The sequence below is a fragment of the Pleurodeles waltl genome, chromosome 4_2, assembly GCF_031143425.1.
Source record: "Pleurodeles waltl isolate 20211129_DDA chromosome 4_2, aPleWal1.hap1.20221129, whole genome shotgun sequence".
In the NCBI taxonomy this organism is placed as follows: Eukaryota; Metazoa; Chordata; class Amphibia; order Caudata; family Salamandridae; genus Pleurodeles; species Pleurodeles waltl.
This window is the reverse complement of record NC_090443.1, coordinates 469,009,867-469,033,081: the sequence shown is the minus strand read 5'-3', so window position 1 is coordinate 469,033,081 and position 23,215 is coordinate 469,009,867.

Genomic DNA, 23,215 nt, shown 5'->3' with positions numbered 1-23,215 from the left:
CTGTCATTGAAAACTAAAGAAGGACCGGGCGCTGATAACTAAAGAATAGTCAGGAGCATCTCCATGTAGATACGGAGAAGGGAATGGTATCCATTTTGTAAGGGCTTTTAGGACAAGAAACAGAGTTGTGAATGGTGACCATATTTTAAGGTTGTTTAGGATACAAAACTAAAAGTTTCATATGCAAATAAAAACAGATCGGTTGTGAGCTATGAAGGATTGAGTCAAGGAACCTTGAGTTACATTTAGATCATTTGGTTCCACCTAAAGGACCTATCATGGATAACTAAAGTATGAGGAGCATCTCGGTGTAAATCACTAAGGAGAATAGAATATCAGTTAGTGAAATAGTAAGTGTGCAAAGGGTCTGCCAAAGAAGAGACCCAAGAAGGAAACATAAGAGGTTGCTTTATTCATAACATGGCAGACATGTACGTGTGTAATCATTTGTTTATAATACTAATAAAATTGTGTCTGTGCCATTATACACATACAACATATCATTACTAGTCAAAGTAGTTTTATATTTTTAATGAACAGCATTGTGTCATAAGTACAGGAGTTACATTATCTACTACAAACATGACATAGTTTAAATGTATACCACATATACCGCCTTGGTGCTATTGGAAAGCTAGAGCTTAAAACATTGTTATACATATGTAGTAATAAAGTCCATAATATCTATTCCTAAGATAGCAATGGGAGACCTTTCTAGGGTTGGTGTTGTGATTGGTACTAGGGTTGAGATTCCTATTGGTTCATGATTCTAGGGTTGGTGTTGTGATTGGTACTATGGTTGAGATTCCTACTGGTTCATAATTTTAGGGTTGATGTTGTGATTATTACTAGGATTGAGATTCCTATTGGTTCATCTCTTTAGGGTTGGTGATTTTTGGTCAATAGGGCAAGGTCTCACATTGGTTCTAGGTTTTAGGGTTACAAATCTGATTGGTCAGGGTTAGGACTAGGTTTCTATTGGACAGTAGGGCTATTTAAGACTAGGGCGAGGGCGTCTTAGCCCGGGTGTCTCAGCTAAGAGCGGAGAGGACAAGCGCATTCGTCTTTTTGGGCCTGTTCAGGCAGGGTGGGGCCTAGGTCCAGAAATGCTGCCCAATTTCCTATTTACCAGAAAGGACCTTCTTCCCTACACATCAATCAAAATGCAAACACATTATCAGCAAAGACATCCAACTCTTGCATCACAAACTGAACTCATACAGATTGCAATGTCTCATCAACCAACACAAAAGCCCACATACCACACCTATTCACATGTCCACCACACCTACAACAGTAAAACACTTTCATTCTCAAAACATACACTACGCTGTCCATTCCCACTAACACAACCTGCCATCGCCCACACGACACAAAACCACATTATACATTACTTCCAGCCCTCCAGATACACACTCCCTGTTCATGCAAACCAACAACACTATCCTCTATTTGCTCTACACAGACCCCCTTTTATCATGACAATACCTAAACCCAGCCTTCCAACACACCATCTACAAACACCCTCCCCCTCTCTTCACCAATTACACACAACCATACAATCCTTAAACTCCGCTCCACCACACATGTACCTCTTCCAGTCATCACAACTAACACAAATACCCCTGACCACATCCATCTCCTCTTACACACCTCATACACTCTTCTCCAAAACACATCAACACCCCCTGTAAAATTCTAATACCACCCACCAGCACTAACTCACATACAAATCCTTCACAGAAAACCACTACATTTATATCTCCTTTCACTATTCCACTAAAACAAAACAGACAACGTACATCAGCACATCAAAATAACACAAACTTTCATAATACTTTCTGTCACACCACCTCCCACCCTCATGACTACACAAAGAATACAAATCTTGACCAATCTTTACCCCTACATTCTCACTCTTCACAAGCATCTACCAAGCACCCCAACACAGCAACATTCATTCACCCGCCTCTCATCCATTGCACAAATTACAGCCCTACATTATGATCCACATGCTCCTCCACCACCCTTAACCCATAATCCTTCCACACTAAACAGAGGCAAAAAAATATACAGCATGCCATTCTTAACAACTTTAAATCCCCTTGTCTATTACATAATAAGGCTACTCTACAAAAAAGTACACTCTTCATGTCTCTCTCAGCCACCAAGTCCACCACCAACACACACAGACCCAATAAAATGCCTCCTAAGCCTACTGAAAGAAGAACAATATATTGAAAAACAGGACTATTGTAAACCTCACACAGTCATCACAAATAACAACACACCTGCTACAAGCTCAAAATATACTGCCCACCCTTCTCCAAAACAAAACAAAACTGCCAGTAACACACACTTTCTAAACTGCCTGCTCATAAATGGTCTATCACTCTAAAAAACAAAGCACCACATCTATGACTTGCTCACAGACACACAACCTGACATACTGTTCGTAACTGAATCATGCTTGGGAGATGACTTGGCCCCAGTGTTGCATGAAGCCGTTCCTCTGGGCTATCAAACCATCACACAAAACAGTATATACAAGAAAGGAGGTGGGCTAGCTATTATATTCAAACAAGCAATAAATCTCAGTAAAACAGACAATATTTCCATACAAGGTTGTGAGGCCCTCCTTAACAGATGCAACCCTACACTAACTTCCTCCTGTAACGTTTTCCTCCTTTACAGACCTCCACTTAACAACTCAACATTCCCAGACACTTTTCTAGATACAGTCTCAAAACTTATAACATTATACTCAAGCCTATGCATTCTTGGGGACCTAAACAGTTGGTTTGACAAATCCAATATGCCCCATCCAAAAGCTATCACCACTGGCCTAGTCGCATTGAACCTACATCAGATTGTACACAATCCCACACACATCGCTAGACACATCCTATATGTAATTTTTGCAAAGCCTGAATTAGTTACCGTTCATAGCATCATGCCAATCACATGGTCAGACTACCATTTGATAACTTTCAGACATAAAACACCACAAATCAACACACCCCATAGCAACTTACATCCATGCATCTATCGACCATGGAGCAAACTCAATTTTGAAATCTTAGAAACACAACTAGCAGCCAACAGAGATCTAGATACAATTAATTCGGTTCCAAAACGTTATGAGTGGCTAGAGGAAGCTATTGATACCATAATACCACTCAGAAAAACTAAACAGGAAAAATAGAAAACCAACACCTTGGAGAAACACAGAACTTAAAAAGATAAAGCAACTAATCAGAAGGTTGCAACAGACCTGGCTCAACACAAACAACCTTCAAGACAAACTTCCGCTCCACGAACATAACAGAATATACAAATCATCAATCACAAAAGCTAAAAAAAGGTACTACTCAGACAGAATTCTAAATGCTAAATCTGCAACCAAAGAATTTTATAAAATTCTCAATGATTTTCAAAAACCTAAAAGCATGGAAGAAAGTCATCCCACTGCTCAAGATTTCACAAACAAACTTGCAACTCATTACACCACCAAGGCAGACACATTGGGCTCCTTTTTAAAACAGAAGAAAACCATCAGCACCAACCCCTTTCCTAAAATCCCCTCCAAGAATAAACCATCCAAGCCTCTGCAATCCTTCAAACAAAAATCACAAGGTGAATTTATGGATTGGTCAAAGCAAGCAGGCCTTCCGGTTGCCCTTCTGACCCTTATCCACCACACATGTTCAAGAACATTATTTTATCTACTTCTCCTGGCGCACCTGTAAGAAGAATCATCAATAACTCTTTAACTACAGAAACTTTTCCTGAAGACCTGAAAAAGGCATACATACATCCGTTATTAAAGAAAACAAACCTAGACCTGCAGGACCCCAATAACTACAGACCAATCACAAATGGACCTTTCCTAGGCAAACCGGTAGAAAGAGCAGCATTCGCGTAGATGTTACAATTCATTGAAGACAATTCCATACTTTCAGACTACTAAACTGGATTCCCCCCAGGAAGAGGCACTGAATAGTCACTCATAGCAATCTGGGATGATCTTAAAAACACAGTCAACTTCAATGGAGTTGCTGCACCACTTCTCTTGGACCTCTCAGCTGCCTTTGATACTGTTGACCGTGAAACCCTAATTCAAAGACTCCACGAAGACGGCATAGAAGGGGCTGTTCTCACCTAGATTACATCCTACCTTCAAAACAGAACTAATATTATCTATTCTGCCCCCTTCTTGTCCAAACCCTACCTCACAAAAGCAGGGGTCCTCCAAGGTTCAATCATCTCACCTATGCTTTTCAACATCTACATGATGTCATTACCAGAACTGATCAATGATTTTCAACTCACATGCTACAGCTATGCAGATGACACACAAATACTACTTAAATTGGGAGGCCCCAAAGAAATAGAAAACTCACGAATATTCAGTTGGCTCAGAGCCATTGATCAGTGGATGACTTGGAGCAATCTCATACTAAATGCTTCCAAAACGGAAATACTCACATGTGGCGACTGGAACAATTATGATCCACTGTGCGCCTGGCCTGATGATCTTGGACCACATCCTCAAGTATCCAAGGAAGTTATAAACCTTGGAATTACCATGGAATACAATGAATGCCCAAGTGGACATATTAGCACAATCAAGCTTCTTCGCCTTGAAGACTCTGTGACGCAACTTCCACCACCTTGGATTTCCACACACAGTGCAGGCTACTGTCTCTCTTATACTAATAAAACTGGATTATGCCAATGGCCTCTAACATGGATCATCTCTATTATGAAAAAACTACAACATATTCAGAACTCAGCTGCCAGGCCACTATTACATGTAAAGCCACAATCCCACATCTCCAGTGCCTTGAGAGCACTACAATGGTTACCCTTTGCCAGAAGATTCACCTTCAAGCTGCTTTGTATCACCCACAAAGCTATACATTGAACAAGGACAGCTTATCATTAGAAACAAAAGAACCAAATACATTCAACAAAGAAACCTCCGCTCAAGATTGGTACCCCGCCTTAGAACGCCACCATACAAGAAAAAGATAATAGGTGGGACATCCTTCTCCGTTCACGCAGTCAAACTACAGAATTCATTACCTCCAAATATAAGATCCAGAGACAACTATCTTGCCTTAAGAAGACTACTCAGGAGTTGGCTTTTTTCTTCATAACCACCATATTCAAACAGCAATGGACTGCATATGTCTGTGTTGATAAATATTTATAATCTGATTATGTATTTATTCTAGATATGTATAGATCTTTAAAGAAATATGTATAGCTACTATTTCATTATGATAAATGATAAACATACACTTTAAGACGTTTAAACAAATGTATATTTACTCACCGTTAAATATAGATATATATGTGTGTGTGTGTGTGTGTATGGGCATGTTTGTATGTATATATATGTGTGTGTATACACATATATATGTGTATATTATTCAGTGCTTAACATGTTCATAGGTCATTGCATAGCTCCTACATAAATTGTTATATTAGATACTTCTGAATCCTTGCTTTCATTTTTATATCACAATGATCAAATGTTTTATTATCATAAGCATTTCGCTCTTCAAAAATTGAAGAAAGATAAATGAATGTTAGAAAAGTACACTTATTAATTAACTTCAAATATTAAAATCTTGAAAGTCTGTGTTTATACAATACTTCTTTTCTTCTCATATTATTATCCCCATTATTATATCCTTGCAAATATATTCCCTTACTATGTATTTACATATCTATGTATTTATTACTCTACTCCTACTGTACTAGAGAAAAATTAAATACAAATAAATTTAATAAAATCTATAAATAAAATAAAATTTATAAATAATTAAATTTAAAAAATAATAATCATACATAAAATAAATATAAAAAAAGATATGAATATATGTGTATATATATATATATATATATATATATATACATATATATATATATATATATATATATATATATATATATATATATATATAAAATAATAAATAAATAAAAATAATACAAATCTACTCTCTTGTAAGCTTTACTCTGTTTCCCCATCACCCTATGTCTCTATCAATCTATCCTCCATTCCCATTCTGCTCCTCCCAAACCCATTCTACTACTTTCTTCTCCAAAATAATTCCCGCCTAAGCTCTTCCCTCCTCTACTGCATCTAGTTCACCCCAAACCTCAGTTTATTACCATGATCTCCCAAACAACCCTACTAAATTCTCCCTCATTTATCTCACCTTTGACTCAGCCAAAACCCCTCCTGCTACTATCATCTCCCTAACCCTTTCCACAGACTCTTCATCCTCCATGTCTCCTTTACTCATCCCAAGCCTCATCCTATTACTATAAACTCCCAATTAAAACTTCTGGATTCTTCCCTCCTCTATCCCTACATCACTCTAGTCAATCCAACAAACTCACATATCCGCTGCTCAAATAAACTCATAATAATACTAATACTGTACTCATATTTCCCTATACTAATCCACCACTAATTCTTTATGGGTTCTGGAGTAGCGTGTTACTCACCGAAAAGCGATTCAACAACTCGTCAGGGGTAGTAAGCACTACATAAATACAATTACAATTGTGTACATCTCGTAGAGCAAAGTGTATGGATGTGTATTGGCATATGTAACTCAAACATGACCATGTGCACATGGTTGCCTACGTGACTCATTCACAACACATTAATCTGTAAGAAATACATGGAATTCTCTATCAGTATTGAGTCCTTATCTGCAGGGAGCAATTTTATGATCCATTTGGTTTTCATCCTTCTCGAAGTCAGTGTTCTGTTACCACCTCTGGGATTCACTTCTGCCACTGCAGTACCATGGAATCTAACACCGATAATTGCTTACTCTCAGCACCAATTAAACCAGATGAACTTTCTTCAATATTTCCTTTAGCTCGCGACTCTGGGGAGACACCGCTGCCTGCTATCTGGAGTTGGTGTTCCACATTGCTGGGGGCGAGCAAGCTACCATGATGGAGCCAATTAACAAGGCTGTGTTAACTCAAGATAAAGCTGCCCCGAGGTCCGACAGTCTCCTGCTGTTGGCCAAACGTCTTCATCTTGGCAGATGTATCACATTTAGTCCCATAGGCAATTGAAACTACTGACCAACTAAAAAATAATGTTTTCCTTTGGCTAGCAAGAAATGTCATGTTTAGCAGCTATAATTATAGTGACATTTTAATGGTGCAAAGAGTACCATGGGTTGGTCAGTTAACCAAGGACTTTGAAGGAGACTGTATTATTGTTAATTTCAAAAGGACCCAACCAGCTGGGTCGACTTCTTGATTTCTCACAATATGGCTTTTCAACTCTGTCTTCCATCATCATCCTGCCCTTTGGGTTACTTTTATAGACAATTGAACCCTCTAGCCCAGGATCCTTTAGTTCCTTTTCACAATATCTCCTTAATTGGTACTCCAGCCCCAGCTATTTATGCAGCTCATGTACCCACTTCCTATCAATTCTCCCTGTTTGCCGGACTGCCTCAAAATGAATGACTGTAAAGCTCCGAATCCTGTAAATCAGGAGGTTCTGCTCAACCCCGAGAGCAGGGCAGTAGCCACATTGCTTTCATCTCCTAGAGATTCTGATTTTAAACTAACTAGTTGGATCATAGCTGAGGTGTGTTCTATAATAAATGTGGAGAATTGGCCAAATTATAGTATCCAGTTTGATGTAGTCACATTCACAGGAAGAGTGTTTTTAATGGCTTTGTTTGTTTCAATAAATCTGTATCCCTTCAACATTTGGCCAGGCGCAAGTAGACGTAACAACATGGTTTAAAGCCACTTGAAAATGCACTATTTCAATTAGAACTTTACTTCCAGCCTTTTAATTTTTATTGACCTAATAATTGTAACTTTATTTAATTTAATTGTTATAATGAAGATTTTGCTAATGGGGACAATCAAAATTTCAAAACATTATTTGATTTCCTTGGTGAGGTCAGCAATAAGCAACTTACTGCAGGTCGTCCGTTAAGATACTTTTTGTGGGGGTTAGCGCAAAATTGAGGCATGGAAGTGTGCTAACTGTAAATAATCCTTTTTATTTGTGGGATTTTGGGGATGAAACATCTAGTAGGGGCGTCAGGGGCAAACTACAATGTTTTGCTGTCGCTCGATTTTTGCAATTTTATGGAATCCGTAGGGCCCCTGATCATATAGTAGGTCGCCAGCGTCATTAGTATGGGTTGCTGTATGACAGTTGATTATATCTTTGTCGCAATTTTATGGAATCCGCAGGGCCCCTGATCATCTAGGTCGCCAACTTCATTGGTTTTGGTTGCTGTATGCCAGTTGATTATACCTTTGTCACAATTTTATTGAATCCGCAGGGCCCCTGACCATCCAGGTCGCCACCTTCATTGGTATGGGGTGCTGTATGACAGTTGATTATGTCTTTGTCTCAAGGAAACTGGCAAATTTTGTATTAGAGGCCTCAATCAATCTCAAAACACTTAGCGGTCATAATTCCCTTGAGACTACTCTAGCAACCTCCATGGGCTCCAGTAACTTTGAGCTGGGGGAATTACGGTGGTTTTTCTAAAAACAGCAGACACGGGTTAGTGTAGAAAAATGCATTTCTTGGGGAGCTACTGTGCAGACTTATTAAAGAAAATATTGCCCCTGTGGGTCTCTATCAGAGAATAATATGCCATCTGAAATTATTGAGACATGTGTAACCCTGTGGTGAAGGCAGCTACTGAGGAAGCCCCTTACACAAACAGCCAACAACAACTTGCCAGGATGGTTTGACAAAGCTTGCAAATCTGCTAACATTAATCTTTGGCTTGCCCTAGAAAGACTGTAGAGGGGCAATGAAAAACATGGAAAACGGACTTGAAAATTGCTGTTTGGGAAGGCTGGTCGCCTTAATTTTAGCGTAATGACCATTATGCTTTCTGAAAGGTTGCCAGTACTTATACGTTGCGTGCTACCCCTGCTCTGGCCCTGGCTCAGAACATCGGTTGCAACTAATGGATTGCACATTTTGAAAAGATCCATCTATTTCCATCCACTGTTAAAACAAAATTACATGAGGTCCTGCATTTATATCTCCCTAATATTATTTTTTGAACTGTATAAGATAGTAGCCGCAATTAGTAAGAGCCCAGGTAATAATGCACTGGGTACAGACGGGGTCTCTTTATGTCTGTGCAAAGGTAATGTAGGGCTCTGAGCCCCATTGGTGACACATGTTATAAATGTGTCCTGTACGACAGGTCTGCAGCAATCCTGTTGTACCATGATCATTTTACAGGTCTTTTTAAAGGGCACATGTAGGGATCCCGGTTGTTACCGCCGGATTCCCCTATTGCACTCATCTGTGAGAATCGTGGGCAGGATAGTTCTTGAGAGGGTATTGCTGTGGACTTCTGAATGAAACATGATTTCTGGAGTCAAGTACAGTTTTAGGACTGGCCTAGGGACACATGAGCAATGTCTGAACTTATATTTCCTCATTTTTACATATACATTGGCTAAATATAACTCATTCTATATGGCTTTTATGGAGTTTTCTTGTGCTTTTGATTGCGTCAACAGGTCCATAATGTGAGAGTTCCTGTGTGACCTGGGTATAGAGGAAAATGTGTTGATTTTTTTTTACATGCATTTGTCTTTGAATTTTCAGCTTCTGTTTGCTTTGGAAATAAAGGGGAATGTACAAATTCCTTTGGATTAGTGCAGGGGGTCTAACAAGGCTCTGTTTTAGCCCCAATCTCGTTTTTTTTGTATAATAGTGGCCTTCAGGCAGCTCTGTTGGAAGCAAGGCAGGACATGCCAGTGGTTAACTAGAGACCTGTGCCTGTATTTCTGAATAGGGATGATGCAGTTATCATGGCTAGAACCACCGTGCTTTGCACACTGCAGTGTTTGTTTTTATCCAATTTAACTGATAACTTTGGGAAAAAACAATTATCCCACTCATGGAGAATTATAAGTGTAAATGTGTTCCAATATTGATGTCTCTGTCCTTATATCAGCTCCTTATAGGTGGAAAAAATGTGGACATGTTGGTGTCCTCCCCACAAGAATAGCTACTATTATGCAATCCATGAGGAACTGGGTTTAGGGTTTGTAGAGGACAGAATTAAACTTGCTCCTCTCTTGTTGTGCCTATATGGTGAAATGAGTATGCAACCCTGAATAAGAAAATCATTAAGGATTGTCTTTCTTGTAATTGTGCCCACAACATCTCTTGGCTCTGCTACATCAAACCATTGCAGAAAGAGCCTGGGTATACCTTCCTTGTTTTCCTCCCTGGAATGAGTCTTGGAGTATTGATAGTTTTTTTTAAAGCTAGACAATATGAGTGGGAGAGTGTGAAGCTTTTAAAGCAGTCTGTTAAAGATTACATAATAATACAGACTAACCAAGGACCCAAACCATTTCTTGAGTATATTAACTACACATGGGAGCGATTGTTCCTGACCAGGCTAAGAATGTGCTCGGTAAGGTGGCAGCTGTGTTTTCTCCTGGGGCAGCATGACACTGAGTCCAGATGCTGTTGCCCCTGCAATTAATTGTCATCAGAGACTTTGCTTCACTTGATGTTCTTTTGTCAGTTTTAGTTGCCCTTTTCAGGTTAAGTGTAGGCGATATTACTTTATTTACTCATGGTTCCTTTTTTTGAGGTTTGTGCAAGGGGTTGGTCATTTTCTTAAGTCTGCTGTTCTCTACCACAATAACCTGTTATTTTGACCATGTCTCCTTGTAATAATTAGATTGTAATCAATTGTTATTGTTTCTATTTTATTTTAACTGAGGAAATAAGCTATTTAAAGTTTTGTTACCATAATGTTCTTTTATGATCGTTTTGAATGAGCAAATAAAGATTGATTGATTGATTAGATTCCTCTCAAAATCGGCCTCTCACCAATCAGAAAATCACCCCTCCTTATAACATGATTTTTTCACACTCTCGTTCTCCAACATATTCTGCCATATCACCTTCCAAAGGTTCACAATGCACCATACACATTTCACCTTTCCCCTCCTGTTCTCAATCTAGGATGTAGCTTTGGCAATCTAAATTTTCCTTCTTCTTTAATCTGGTCTCTTATCTCTCTTTCATCCCTCCGATTTTTTACAATCTTCACTCTTCTTTCATTGTATGCTTTAATAAGGTAATGCTCTTCTTCACTCACTCCCCACACATACCCACTCTTAGTAGAATCAGTTGAAGCCCAATTTGAGCAATTGTTTTCTTATATTTGAGACAAAATTATTGTGAAACTCCAAAGATTTATTTTAACAATAATAGGTTTCAACTTTTCTTGTTAATTCTTTAAAATTAATAACCATTTGTTTTCTAAAGTTCATTTCAGTTTGTGGTCTCAAGGACTGTTTTTTTCCTTCTGGTACTTGCAGTGTATTTTACACGTTTAACTTAATCTTTAATAGTTTTTTCAAGACTTTAAAGGTAATTCTTCCTCTTCTTCTGATTCACTTTCAAGTTCACGTTTAAAAGTGTATTGGCAATGATTTATTGGACTCAAGATCTCTGGTTATTACTCTTCTTCTTCCTCAGACACTGTTGCTAGAAATACCCATTCAGGTGATGTGTAATTTCTATTTGGGGTTCTCTTTCGTCCTAGTCTTTCGGCAGCTGGTGATTCATTTTAACTGTTCACTGTTCTCTGAGTCTAATATAATTACGTCTGACTCTTCATTGATTGGCTTTAGTCTCCCTTGCTAACAGTGCTTTTTTTTGCAGGTTCTTTTTAGAGACTTGTTTTCTTCAGCTCTCTCTTTTCTTTCACCTACAATCACTGTTGAATCTTCTATACTCACCAATAGACTTGAACTTCAATCTGTTTCGACTGTTAAATTCACTGTGCATTGCTTTCTTCCTCTGTGGGCTCTTGTGACTCTAACTTTCAACTGAATCCTCTCATTGTTTGGATCAGAGACTACTTTTTCTTTTTGCGTCTAATGCCTTTGACTTTGACATTGCAACAGCTCTTCATTCTGATCATCACTTTGACACTGGACAGCACCACTGATGGAGGTACCAGGATCTTCCCCAGAACTTTCACTTTCATCAAGTTGGACTTCTATGACTTTGTTGTCTTCCGTCTTCACCAGTTTTATCTTCAGTTTCAGATTCAAATGTTTCACCCCTGCCTCTGGACCCACGGTGCAAACTTAAGCTTGACTCTAAATGGATATTAGTTGATTACAACACTTCTTCATCCACTTCCTTCACTCTTTTCATGTGAGCGGTATAGATCCACTGCAAAGTTCTGGGACACTTTCAACAGTGTTTGCTGTCAAGCTCACTTGATATGACCCATTCTAGCGGTCTTCAAGGCAACCTTTCCTCACATGCCGTCTGACAGCTATACAGTCATCAGGATTCAGATCATGACATGGTTTTTATTATGCCTTGGTTGCTTAGTTTACCTTTATAAGAAACAGATTTCTCCATATCAGCCAGACCTTTGCAGTAATATAGCATAACATCATCAATAAGTACAGCTGAAAGAGCATAAGCCAATGTCATTGCTCTGCCCATGGTCATCTCGTGAGTGAAGGACAAGTCTTTTTGACAGGAGTAAATCTAATGCTTACTAAAACAAAAGGACAAGGTTGGCCACTTCAAACCAGCAGAAGCACAAACTCTGGACAGTTTATTCTTCAACCTCTCAATCAGTTGAGAAGATTGAGGATGATAGCTACCAAGGACCCTCTGATCAATCTGGAGATCAGTACAAATTAATTGCAAAATCTCATTATTAAAATGGAAGTCACAATCGGTCTCAATAGAAATTGGGATTCTGAATCATTTTATGAGTTCTGTCAACACAAAGCTTGGCAACTGTAAGGCTGTCTGATCTCTGGGTTGGATATGCCTCAACCCATTTGGGGAAAAAAGCATATAATTAGAAGAAAGTATTTCAAGCCATTGCAAAGTGGCATCTCCACAAGGTCTGCTTAGAGTTTTGTAAATGGGTCCTTTGATTTGCCAATATGATTTATGATAGTTGTGGTTTTCCTACCCTGACTGTTTCTTTGTCACCAAATAGTGCACATAAACCTTCAGCAACATTTCTAAAATTAGCATTTTCCCAATATTTCCTAAACATTCAAACTATGGACTCCCTCCCAGAGTGTGCTCTCCCGTAGAAGTATCTAGCCATGGGATACAACATTGTATAGATAGTATATACTTATGTGCAGGGGTTTTAAATAAATCCTGATGATTTTTCTTGCAACCCAATTTTTCCTTTTTCTTTTTCCCATCTTCTGAAGCTACCTCTTGAGGGTCTGTCAACTCACAGAAGTCTTAAATGCACTTACTAAGAAATTATTCACATTTTCTATAATTTGCATATAATTTATTCCTTGATTCATCATGGTCAGTTTCTTGAAACATCATTTTATCGTCAAATGCACAGTATTTGGCTACTTCATCCTCATAATTGTTTCAAAAAGTGACCATTTTTTTGCAGCCTTATGGGCGGCGTGTTTGAATACAGCAACCTCCGTAGACTGCTGCATTGCCATCAGCAGATAAAGTATATAGAGGTTGTTTTTATGGGAGCTCCTAAAGGTGTCATAAAATCCCTTTGTGACCACTGTTGACCAAAGGCATGCACCACACTTAACCTGTACTTGCAGTCTGCATAAATTATCACATTCAAAGTTTCTGACAAGCAACAAACTCTTGTCAATCCAATCAATTCTGGTAGTTGTGCTGAAGTTACATTCAGGAGAATGTATGCTTCAAGAACGTCAGAAACGGAACATACTGCATTTGCAGCCTACAATGCTCCCCAAATAAGAATCATCAACAAACAAAATAACATCAAGAGGAGTCTCTTTGATTTATGTTCTTGAGTAGGTACATAATTCTGTAACTCCTATACAGTCATCCTCATCATCATCATTTTTGTCTCTGTCTTCACAGCTTTTGTTTGGAATTGGAAGCAATCTTACTGGGTTCAAAGTGTTACATCTCTTTAAAGAGATGTTTTCTTCTGCAGTAGAACTTGCAGTCGACTGATTGTCATATGCTGGCTTTGTTTATCTCGACTGAGTGTGAGATATATATAATTAATATATATAATTAATGTACAACCCATTACTAATCCTTCACTTTCTTCAATTGCACTGAAAACAGCTGAAACCGATTTCAAATAACCAGAAACAACTTACAGTGACTGGATCTAATACAGCTAAAAGTTAAGTTACTGGTCTCATTGTTCCACTATGCTTCTGAGTAAGACTCAATAATGGACACCTACGTTTCTCATAAAGATATAGAAAGAAAGTCAAAATATAGCCAAGCAGTCCAAGGTAGGTGCATTACACAAACTTTCTCTCCATACCCACAATGCCTCTGAACATTCTTCATCACAAGGTACTGGGTTCTTTATGTCACTGTGGGGCAACCTTATTAAAGGTTTGCAATCAAGGAAAAGTTTGGAATTCACTGACAGCAGTAGCCAACAATTCCCAGAATCATCCTCACCTCCCGCTGGGTGGTAGAAGGCTTCTTCTCCTGATTTGCAGAAATGTGTTCTTTTGAGACTTTTCTTGAACCCTTTCAATGTGATGACGACACTGGGAAAGAATTCATTCCGCCTGCTGCTTACCATTGCCTTTTTGGTTTGTAATTCACATTTTCTTGCTTTCAGTTTGTTGTCTTCATTTGTTTTAGGCTGTCCAGTTTGTGTTTGTCCCTTACCTTGCCCAAACCTCATTTACAATATCCGTCCAAGTGCTCACTTTCTGTAAACACGCCTTTAAATCTTGTTCTTATCTTGTTACATTTGCTGTGATTTCAAAGACAGAAGTCATATGTCAGGCTCTGTCTTCCAGGGAGCTTGGTGTTTACTTTTCTTTCTCTGACTTCAAAGTGAGAGGATTAATGTGAAAATAATGATGGTTACTCTGGGAGTATTTTGAATTGTGGCAGAAACAAAAAAAAAATAACGCCATCAAAATAAACCGATAAACTAGGTGATGACATTTCCACACATTATAGTTTGTGCACTGTATATTTTAATCAGTAAAACTGGATGTCTGTGCAAATGTAATGGTCATTTCATTTTAAGTTGCTTTGTCTGTAATGGCACTGCACTACCACACCAGACATACTTTACTCTACCCCAATCCCCTTTACTCTACATCACCCCACATCATTGCTCTCTACTCTGCACCGCTCACACTAGAACACTTCACTCTATGCCACTCCACACTGCATCTCTGTACTTTATCCTGCCCCATTCCACTCTACACTACTTCAGTCCATGCCTCACTTCTCTGCATCACTCTACTCTACTGTGTAGTACTGCACTCTTTGCCATTGCACTGTACAGCATTCCAAACTATTCAACTCTACTCATTGCCACTCTACTATGCAATCCTGCATTCTATGCCACTGCACTGTACACCAATGCAATGTAACCTCTGTGCTCTAGGCCAATGCACTCTCCACCACTTCACTCCAAACCAATACAATCTATGCCACTGCACTGTACACCACTATACACTGCTCTGCAACCCTCTATTCTATGCGAATGTACTCTATACCACTGCATTCTGTGCCATTGTACTTTAAGCTATTCTACTCTACGTCACTCTGTTTTACCCTGCACAACTGTACTCTGTGCCACTGTTCTCTATACCATTTTACTCTGCACCACTCTATGCCACTGCACTCTAAGCCAATCTACTCTACACCAATGCACTCTACGACACTCTATTCTGCAATACTGCACTCTCTGCCTCTGAACTCTCCACCACTCTACTTTGTGTCACCTTACTCTGTGCCACTGCAATCTATGTCACTGCACTCAAAACCACTGCACCACTCTACTCTATGCCACTCTATACCAGTGCACTCTACACCACTACTCTATGCCACTCCACTCTACCATGCACCACTACACTATACCCAGCAGCATTCTACTCTACGCTACCTCACTCTACTCTGAAACAATCTACTCTACAGCATTGCACTTTATGCCATCTACTCCATGCAGTGCCATGCTACAGCACTCTACTCTACTCCACTGCACTTTGTGACACTCTACTGTAAACCACTGCACTTTACCTAATGTACTCTACACTACTTTACACAAAACCAACACACTTCACGCCACTGCACTCTACACCAACTACTCTGCAATACTGCACTCTACACCACTTTACTCTACTCTGCAAAATGTCATGCCTCTGCACTCTACGTCACTCTATACTATGGTGCTCTATGTCACTGCACTCTACGCCACTCTGTTCTACTTTGCACCACTTTTATATATACCACTGCTGTCTATGGCACTCCACTTAGCAGCACTCCAGGCCTCTGCAGTCTACACCAATGCACTCTACACTCTACTCTGCACCACTGTACTTTACACCACTTATCTCTGGGCTACTCTACTCCACTATACAACTCTCCACTTTATGACCCTCTACTCTTTCACCTCTTTGACACTCTACTCCACTCTATGTCACTCACTCTACAATACTTTACTCCATAATACTACTCCACTGTACAATGCTCTACACACCTAACTCTATGCCACTCCATTCCATTGTACTCCACTCTATCCTATGACATACTACTCCACTCTACTTCCCTCCAGTGCCCCACTCTACACCACTCCAGTACTCCACTCTACACCACTCTACTCCATGCCACTCTACTCCACTCTACTCTGACACTGTATGCCACTCTACTCCATGACACTCTACTCCACTCTACACCACTCCACTCCATGCCATCCCACTCTACTACACTACTCCACTGTATGCCACTCCATTGTATGACAATCTACTCTGCTCCCACCACTCTAATCAACAACACTCTACTCCACTCCATGCAACAACCTCTATGCCATTCCACTCTGCTCTGCATCACTCCTCAACACTCTTGGCCACTCCACTCTATGATACTCTACTCTACTCTGACACTCTACTCCACTCTACACCACTCAACTCTATGACACTCTCCTCCACTATATTCCCTTCCACTCCATGACACTCTACTCCCTCTATGACACTCCACAACATCATGCCACTTCACTCTATCCAACTCCATGACAATCCACTTCTTTCTACTCCATGCTACTCTACACCACACCATGACAATCCACAACACTTTACACCACTTCATAACACTCCACCCACTCCACATCACTTTCCTTTCAGCCACTAACCTTTAGCCATGCTGAACATCTGCCTTGTTGGTGCATAACATGACTAAAAAATATTGGCAAAGCCAATGCTCTTGCATATGTGAGATCTTTGTTAGAGGAAACCTTGAGACTATTGCCAGCTCAATGATTCAGCAAATAAATTGGGCCAAATTTACAGTCTTCTTTTGTCTTTGGTGTAACTAGTAGGTCATGAATATACTGCATCAACACTGGGTTACAGGGTAACCTCACATTTTCTAGATCTGAAGGATGTTCAGTATGCCCTTGTGAAATTCTACATCAAACAAGAACTTGATTTCAAAATAGAAATGCATAGAGGTACTGACTCTCTTCATTGAGAGGGATGGAGAAGAACGATTGGCAGAAATCAATGATTGTGAATCATTCTGCATCTGATGGAATTTAGAAGAGAATTACTGTTGGATTCGATATCACTGGACTACATGAAATGACAATATTGTTAATTTTTCTTAAATCCTGCACAATTCTCCAATTCCAACATAAAAGTTGGAAGGGCTACCAAGCCCAATCAGTTTAGCACTTTTGCACTTATAGGTTGCATTCCTTCTTCTTATTCTCTAGAACGTTTATAGTGTTTAATTCTGGGGGAAATACCATTATGTTTCACTCTAATTTTAATTTGCTCAGCACTTATGATGAGACCTATCTCTTTCCTAGCGAAATTCTACACCTGCTTCTTTGACAGCATATCTTAAATCTAGTCTAGGCTGGGAACAATTGAGCTCTTGAATCTTGTAATTTAATTTAAAGCACTGAATCCTTTTCTTGGGTTTCACTTGCAACACCATCCATTGTACAATAAATCACACAATTCATCTTGCAACACAAGTCTCTGTCCAACAAATTCACAAGACAAAATGAACCAATGTTTATTTTCCATTGGTGCTATTTTAACTGGGACATCTGGTGTAATCTGATTAATGGTTAACAAATTGTTTATTACTGATCCATGCAACATGAACTTCTCTTCTCGAGAAGGGTAGGTTTGGGACTTCCACAGAACAAACTATAGCATGGATAGCTCCCGTAACTGTTAAAAAAGTTGCGTGGCCATTGACTTCACCAAGAATGTATGGACCACTTTGGTCTACTTGCTCTAAGTAACCCGTTTTACTCTCCTCTCAGGCACCATCACGGTGAATTATTTCCAACTAGAAATCTAACGAGAATCATTATTCAGAATCAATGGATTCTGTTGGTACTCTGGACAGTATTGAAGTTCGTTTTTAATATTTTGCTGATACAATGGAGCTGTAAGAATTGTCAAGCGGAACGGTTTCTGATCATACATACGCAGTACAGAAGTTGGTTGAGCTAGGACCATGGACAATGTGTCTTTCTGCATCTGGGGAACAAATGTATTATGCATTCTATCTGGATTTTGTCGACATTCCAGCTTCTAGTGCCCAATTTTACCACATAAATCGCAGTGTTTTTCTTCAACATCTCAACATTTGCATTTATTTCAACGTTTTTTACCATCCCTCTTTCACAACCTTGCATTTGCATCAACCATTTCCCATTCTCACACCTTGCACTGAAGACATTCTATTCAGTCCAGCATTTCCAGATTGCACATAACCCAAATCTGAACCTATCAACTGGATCCAGGCATTTCTCTCAAATTGCTTCATCGGGGCATCCTTCAGCTTCTCCCTCATTTTCTTCTGCTTTGAGTCAAACCAATTACCACTGCATTTAACAAACTTCAAGATCTCCTCTATACTCTTAGTCTGCCAGCACAATTCGCTTTGTTGCATACGATTACTAAGCTCTGGAAAGAAACCTATAATGAAACCAGAGGTAAAATCACTAACATCGTCTTTCTCAGGATTTTTGACTGTGCTGTGCTTCTTAAAAATCTGCATAAACTTCTTATTATAAGCATGAGCTGACTCTTTCGGCTTGTGTGAAGTTCTCAAAATCTTTGCCCAATTATTATACTTTTAGGGCACCTTATTTTTCAGATGTTTATTCACCTGTCTATATTTGTTAGCTATCTCCTCAGAAGAAGCATTATTTGGTGCAGCCCTAGTTGGCTCTTCAGCTGACCAAACAACAGCAACTTTACATTCAAGCCACACATTCAAGCCACACGAATATAGTCAACCTATGAACTTCTTTGAACTACTTTTCATGCTTCTCTCATTTCTTTTTTTTACTTCCTATTTCACTCTTCCTCCTTTTTTATTTGTCTTTAAGTCACTCCATTCCCTTGTTTTTTCAATTACATCCTCAATGTTAGGTCATGAAGCCACTAAACCTACTTCCTTTATTTCATCATGAGTCAAATCCATTTTTAAATTCTTTACCACATTTTTCATTTTGCTGATGTCAACCTTGCATTCATCAGCCAATTCTTCTAACTTATGTGCTTTGTTCTCACATCTTGCTCCTTCTGTGATCAAATACCTCATTACATCAACATTATAGGTCACTAATCTCTTTAAATCAATTGTTCCTTTCAAACTTTGTCCTAATTTAATTTTTACCAGTTCAGCATTTATAACTCTCTCTTTTGGAGGCTCGTTGATAACTTCTGGCAAGTCAGTTGAAGGTAGAGAAATACCAGTAGTCTCTACTAGTACTGGGCAATGTTGCCACTTCAGTCTCAGGTGGGGCACTTGATATCGTACTCACAACCACAGCTGTAACTGAACTCTGGGCCTGTACCATTGTACCATCTCCTGCTGCATCCATATCTGGTACTCCACCATGATCAGTCCTGTTCCCTGTCTCTGTGTCCCGTCAGTATAAGGTAGAGACCTGGATTTCAAAAGATCATGTAAGAAATTATCCTTCTCATACGAATCATGATTCTGTGATCTCCCTTGTGAGATTTCTTTTTGTCATTGTTTCTTTGACAATTTCCTCCATCATATCCTTCTTCCAGCATTTCACCTGTCAATCTCACTTGTTTTCTAGTCATTTATAAATGAGCCTGTCACTTGCTTTGTCATTTTTTTCATTCTCTGTGTCCATTTGATCCCTTTTGATTAGTGCCTCAAACTGTTCAGGTCTAGGTTCCGGTTTCCTGTCACTCGTAGATTGTCTATACAAAATCTAAATTTCTCATGTTAAAGGTGCCTCTAAAGGACACTGTAAATTTATATCATAAGCTGTAAATTCATGCCAATCAGAAATCCAGATACAGGTACAAGCCTAATGTTCCTCATCTTTCTGTATGCAGGCGTTCCCTGAGCAGATCCTTTCTGACCCTCATTAGAAGGTAAAACAGAAACTTCAGGCTTTTAAAATACAGCACCGATAATGTTTGTTAAAAAATGATCTAAAAATCACACAAAACAAGATAGCAAACAACAGCCAATCCCAGAGCGTGGCTCTATCAAAGGTCATCCTATCAGAGCATGGCACTGTCAGCAACCAATCAATGACAGAACAGCTTTGTCTCACCAATCCCAGTGCTGCATGAGGAAAACAACTGCAGAGTCTTTTTTTCCCAATGAACTCACACTAACTAAACAAAATAAACCCTGTCTGTTTAATCTACATAAGAAGAAAAATCAACAAGTCAGAATGACAATCTCACACACATTGAAACAACATCAGCTGCAGAAAAAGGTGCTGGTATCCAATCAGTTCACACTAGGCAGATCCCCATCCAGCAGCAATCTACCCTGGCTAATGCAATTACTCCTGTGCATCTAGAAGCAAGAGACACCGACCTATATTTGACACACACTCTCCTGAAAGGTAAACTTGCTAATACAGAAACCTCTATCTGTGAGTACTCAGCACCTAGCTATACACACTACCTTATGCAGACAAGTAAATATTGAGCTATGGATTTCGACAAATCTGATAACCAAAACAATCAAAAATAAATAAAAAACCTTATAAAACAAGGTTACAAAAATGAATAGTACACCAAAACAACAGTGACCAAACCACTGATTGAACTGGAAATCAGTATTGCATAATCAAACACCTCACACATAGTATAGCAATCTATTTCATATACAAAGCTCAGAAACACACTGCAGGCACACCTGAATCACTCTCAGTCATCAAAAGCATTCTGCCCTATTCGTACCTATGCTCTGAATTGCTCAGGAACAACACTGCAAGTCAGATTTCATAGAAAAATCAGAGGTTAGGGAAACTCCACAGGGAACATCCAGTATCTCTATAGACTGGGCAAAAGGAAGATCCAGGAATTACAGGGAACCACATTAGCAAAAGTAAGCGCTCTCTAACTTTCAACCATCCTCTGCTACCATGATTTGTGGGAGCAAAACGGTACCTCTGAATTTGGACATCCCAAAACTGATCACATTCAGTCCTACACACATATTACTGGATTGGAGACAGTGTTAAACCTCAGTTTCATGAGGAATTGTGTCCCCACATTCAGGCACCTCCCAAAGTATCAAGATCAATTAAATACAGTTCATTAAAATGATCACATTGAATGAGTCAAATCAATGACTGACTTCTAGTTCAATGAAAAATTCAAAATAAGCAGTACAGAATAACCACAAAGGTTCTTAGATTAGGAGTTATACAGACTATGTAAAAGTGAGAAAATATTCTAAGCCCCAATGGAAAGCAAAATCAAGAGATAATTGGACAGCATCCCTAGTAGAATTGGAAAGTCTTCTGGCTCACCCCAAAAATTGAGGGATATTATACACAATTCTTGGATAGAAAATTAGAATTTTGCAAACGTCTCAAGCAAGGCAAAAACCTATACCTTGTTAAAGCACTGCAGTGACATTGAAAATGGATTGGACCCAAAAAAAACTACATGCCTCAGATAAAGCACCTCATTGTATTGAGCAGAACCATGTTCAATATAAAAACGTTCTAGAACTGCTGAGTATAATTTCTTCAGTAAATCAGAACACAAGAAAACTAAACATCATTACCTTACCACATAAGCCCTATCCAGTTTCTTGAATAATAATTGAACAATTTCTACGCTAATGTCATCAGGAGATGTACAAACAAATATGAAACATTCGATAATAAAACTTTCATCAAAAGAATAGATCCAGTCAAGAACATATAGCCACATGTAGCAAAATTAAAACCCTAGCTGCAGCATGTTCACAATGAGGAGGACAACTTCATCAGTAGAAATAACCTATAATGACTTCAGCTTGACTGTGTGCTGGGAAAGAGGATGTGCATAGAGCGGCAGCAGGAGTGAATGACAGAAATGACTTACAATTTGGCTAAAAGGGTGTTTTACACAGAAATGTGGCCTAAATAAAATACATTAATAAACACACTTTTACACATCATAAGAAGCTTGTTTTAAACACAATTATGTTAATTCAGACTGTAGCTATACAATCATGTGTGAAAATGCATATTGTACGTTGTTGATGCACAAAAATATAAATTCACAAAATCTTCCACATGATCAACCAAAAAAAACACCTGTTTTTTTAGAAGTGAGGTATACGTGCGCATGTGGTTATGTCCATGGGATTCTGGGTATGGGTGATCTGCATATATGTGATCATGTGTTGTGCATGTGTGCAGTTAAAAGTTCTTAGACCTATCCTTGTTTTGCCTGATTCAAATTTATTGTGAGATATTTTATATATAGATATATATTAACTAGTGGTGGTCGCCAGAAGGTAATTATAGTTAGGTCCTTTCCATAGAAAAAGTGTTTTTTTACATGGCTATATCTTTGGCATCATTTGACAAATCTTCACGAAATTCTGGAAAACAAGTGCCCTTTAGGGTGACTGGAAAGTGGTGAACCGTCAAGCAGGGCTGAGAAAAAGGGGGTGGAAAAAGTGTGTTTTCCATTTTAATTTCTATAGACTCTTTGGACAGTCCTGCAGCCCGAACCACTGGATGGAATTACACCAGATTTGGCCCAAAGGTAGTTTTTGGTCCGCAGCTTATGCTTTTTGGTATTTGGTGTAAATCCGTTCAGTAGTTTTTGAGATATTAAAGGGAAATTCAAATTTGTATATCTAGAAGCGCAAACACTTTGCAAATAGTCCTGATCTCGTGCTGAGATT